Raw genomic sequence first — 4,911 nt, forward strand, 5'->3', positions numbered from 1 at the left:
AGTAATGAAGTACAACACTGAAACAGTCAATTAATCCTGGTTTCCATCAATCTCTTAGAGGACAACGCAAGTTAGGTCTGGGATAGGTCTGCGATTTGCCCTCATCAGGCTCATACTTTCGCATATTTCTCATACTTCATGGCTAGATCATGGGCTATTTCTGGATTGGATCACGTAGTAAAGTGGTACCACACTGAAACATTCAATGAAACCTGGTCTGGGTAAATATTTTAGAGGATAACGCATCTTAGGTCTGGGTTAGGTCTAAGATTTGCCCTCATCAGGCTCACAGTTTAGCGTTTTTCACATACTTGTTGAACAGATCCTGGGTTTTTTCTGGTTTGGATCACGTAGTAATGTGGGACCACACTGAAACAGTCAATTAAACCTGGTTTCGATCAATATTTTAGAGAATAATTCATGCTAGGTCTAGGTTAGGCCTGGGATTTGACCTCATCAGACTCATACTTTCGCATTCTTCACATACTTGTTGAACGGATCCTGGGTTTTTTCTGGTTTTGATCACGTAGTAATGAGGTACCACAATGAAACATTCAATTAAACCTGGTCTTGATAAAAATTTTACAGAATAACGCATGTTAGGTCAGGGTTAGGTCTAGGATTTGCCCTCATCAGGCTCATACTTTCGCATATTTCTGATACTTCATGGCTAGATCCTGGGCTATTTCTGGATTGGATCACGTAGTAATGTGGTACCACACTGAAACAGTCAGTTAAACCTGGTTTCGATCAATATTTTAGAGAATAATTCATGTTAGGTCTAGGTTAGGTCTGGGATTTGCTCTCATCAGGCTCATTCTTTCGCATATTTTTCATACATGTAGAACAGATCCTGGGTTTTTTCCGTTTTGGATCACGTAGTAATGAAGTACAACACTGAAACAGTCAATTAAACCTGGTTTCCATCAATATTTTACAGAATAACGCATGTTAGGTCTGGGTTAGGTCTAGGATTTGCCCTCATCAGGCTCATGCTTTCGCATATTTCTCATACTTCATGGCTAGATCCTGGGCTATTTCTGGATTGGATCACGTAGTAATGTGGTACCACACTGAAACGGTCAATTAAACCTGGTTTCGATCAATATTTTAGAGAATAATTCATGTTAGGTCTAGGTTAGGTCTGGGATTTGTTCTCATCAGGCTCATTCTTTCGCATATTTTTCATACATGTAGAACAGATCCTGGGCTTTTTCTGGATTGCATCACGTAGTAATGAAGTACAACACTGAAACAGTCAATTAAACCTGGTTTCCATCAATATTTTAGAGGACAACGCATGTTAGGTCTAGGTTAGGCCTGGGATTTGCCCTCATCAGGGTCATACTGTCGCAGTTTTATCATACTTGTTGAACGGATCCAGGGTTTTTTCTGGTTTGGTTAACGTAGTAATGTGGCACCACACTGCAACATTCAATTAAACCTGGTCTTGATAAATATTTTAGAGGATAACGCATGTTAGGTTTGGGTTAGGTCTAGGATTTGCCCTCATCAGGCTCATACTTTCGCATATTTCTCATACTTCATGGCTAGATCCTGGGCTGTTTCTGGATTGTATCACGTAGTAATGTGGTACCACGCTGAAACAGTCGATTAAACCTGGTTTCGATCAATATTTTAGAGGATAACGCAAGTTAAGTCTGGGATAGGTCTGGGATTTGACCTCATCAGACTCATACTTTCGCATTCTTCACATACTTGCTGAACGGATCCTGGGTTTTTTCTGGTTTGGATCACGTAGTAATGTGGGACCACACTGAAGCAGTCAAGTAAACCTGGTTTCGATCAATATTTTAGAGAATAATTCATGTTAGGTCTAGGTTAGGTCTGGGATTTGCTTACATCAGGCTCATTCTTTCGCATATTTCTCATACATGTTGAACAGATACTGGGTTTTTTCTGGTTTGGATCACGAAGTAGTGTGGTACCACACTGAAACAGTCCATTAAACCTGGTTTCGCTCAATATTTTAGAGCATAACGCATGTTAGGTCTAGGTTAGGTCTGGGATTTGCTCTCATTAGGCTCATTCTTTCGCATGTTTCTCATACTTGATGGCTAGATCATGGGCTTTTTCTGGATTGCATCACGTAGTAATGTAGTAGCACACCGAAACAGTCAATGAAACCTGATTTCCATCAATATTTTAGAGGACAACGCAAGTTAGGTCTAGGTAAGGCTTGAGATTTTCACTTATCAGACTCATACTTTCGCCTTCTACACATACTCGTTGAACGGATCCTGGGTTTTTTCTGATTTGGAACACGTAGTAATGTGGTACCACACTGAAACAGACGATTAAACCTGGTTTCGATCAATATCTTAGAGGATAACGAAAGTTAAGTCTGGGATTGGTCTGGGATTTGACCTCATCAGGCTCATACTTTCGCGTTTTTCGCATACTTGTTGACCAGATCCTGGGTTTTTTCTGTTGTGGATCCCGTAGTAATGAGATTCCACACCGAAACAGTCAATTAAACCTGGTTGCGATTAATATTTTAGAGGATAGCGCTGGTTATGCCTGGGTTAGTTCTGGTATTTGCAATCATCTGGCTTATACTTTCGCGTTTTTCGCATACTTGTTGGCCAGATCCTGGCCTTTTTCTGGTCTGGATCACGTAGTAATGCAGTACCACACCGAAACAGTCAATTAAACCTGGTTGCGATTAATATTTTAGGGGATAACGCCGGTTACGTCGCGTTTTGGTCTGTGATTTTTCCTCATCTGGCTCGTACTTTCGCGTTTTTCGCATTCTTGTTGGCCCGATCCTGGGATTTTTCTGGTTTGGATCAGGTAGTAATGTGTTACAACACTGAAACAGTCATTAAAACCATGTTCCGATTCTTATTCTAGAGGATAACGCTGGTTATGTCAGGGTTAGTTCTGGAATTTGCAATCATCTGGCTCATACTTTCGCATTTTTCGCATACTTGTTGGCCAGATCCTGGCCTTTTTATGGTTTGGATCACGTAGTAATGCGGTACCACACCGAAACAGTCAATTAAACCTGGTTGCGATTAATATTTTAGGGGATAACGCCGGTTACGTCTCGTTTTGGTCTGGGATTTGCCCTCAACTGGCTCGTACTTTCGCATTTTGCGCATACTTGTTGGCCAGATCCTGGCCTTTTTCTGGTCTGGATCACGTAGTAATGCAGTACCACACCGAAACAGTCAATTAAACCTGGTTGCGATTAATATTTTAGAGGATATCACTGGTTATGTCTGGGTTACTTCAGGTATTTGCAATCATCTGGCTCATACTTTCGCATTTTTCGCATACTTGTTGGCCAGACCCTGGCCTCTTTCTGGTTTGGATCATCGTAGCAATGCGGTACCACACCGAAACAGTCAATTACACCTGGTTGCGATTAATATTTTAGGGGATAACGCCGGTTACGTCTCGGTTAGCTCTGGGAGTTTCCCTCATCAGGCTCGTACTTTCGCATTTTTCGCATTCTTGTTGGCCCGATCCTGGGCTTTTTCTGGTTTGGATCAGGTTGTAATGTGGTACCACACTGAAACAGTCATTAAAAGCATGTTCCGATGCGTATTTTAGAGGATAACGCTGGTTATGTCAGGGTTAGTTCTGGTATTTACAATCATATGGCTCATATATTCGCGTTTTTCGCATACTTGATGGCCAGATCCTGGGCTTTTTCTGGTTCGGATCACGTAGTAATGTGGTACCACACCGAAACAGTCAATTAAACTGGTTGCGATTAATATTTTAGAGGATAACGCCGGTTATGTCTCGGGTAGGTCTGGGATTTGTCCTCATCTGGCTCGTACTTTCGCGTTTTTCGCATACTTGTTGGCCAGATCCTTGCCTTTTTCTGGCTTGGACCACGTAGTAATGTGGTACCACACCGAAACAGTCAATTTATCCTGGTTGCGATTAATATTTTAGAGGATAGCGCCGGTTATGTCTCGGATAGGACTGGTATTTGCCATCATCTGGCTCGTACTTTCGCATTTTTCGCATACTTGTTGGCCACATCCTGGCCTTCTTCTGGCTTGGACCACGTAGTAAAGTGGTACCACACAGAAACAGTCAATTAAACCTGGTTCCGATTTATACTTTAGAGGATAACGCTGGTTATGCCTGGGTTAGTTCTGGTATTTGCAATCATCTGCCTCATACTTTCGCGTTTGTCGCATACTTGTTGGCCAGATCCTGGCCTATTTCTGGTTTCGATCACGTAGTAGTGTGGTACCACACTGAACCAGTCAATAGAAGCTGGTTCCGATTTGTATTTTAGAGGATATCGCTGGTTATGTCTGGGATAGTGCTGGTATTTGCAATCATCTGGCTCGTACTTTCGCATTTTTCGCATTCTTGGTGGCCAGATCCTGGCCTTTTTCTGATTTGGATCACGTAGTAATACGGCACAACACCGAAACAGTCAATTAAACCTGGTTGCGATTTATATTTTAGAGGATAACGCTGGTTATGTCTCGGGTAGGTCTGGGATTTGTCCTTATCTGGCTCGTACTTTCGCGTTTTTCGCATACTTGTTGGCCAGATCCTGGCCTTTCTCTGGTTTGGATCACGTAGTAATGTGGTACCACACTGAAACAGTCAATTAACCCTGGTTCAGATTAGTATTTTAGAGGATAGCGCTGGTTATGTCTGGGTGAGTTCTGGTATTTGCCCTCATCAGGCTCATACTTTCGCATATTTCTCATACTTCATGGCTAGATCCTGGGCTATTTCTGGATTGAATCACGTAGTAATGTGGTACCACACTGAAACACTCAATTAAACCTGGTTTCGATCAATATTTTAGAGAATAATTCATGTTAGGTCTAGGTTAGGTCTGGGATTTGCTCTCATCAGGCTCACAGTTTAGCGTTTTTCACATACTTGTTGAACAGATCCTGGCCTTTC

Source organism: Colletes latitarsis, unplaced genomic scaffold, assembly GCF_051014445.1.
Source record: "Colletes latitarsis isolate SP2378_abdomen unplaced genomic scaffold, iyColLati1 scaffold0018, whole genome shotgun sequence".
NCBI classification, from domain to species: domain Eukaryota; kingdom Metazoa; phylum Arthropoda; class Insecta; order Hymenoptera; family Colletidae; genus Colletes; species Colletes latitarsis.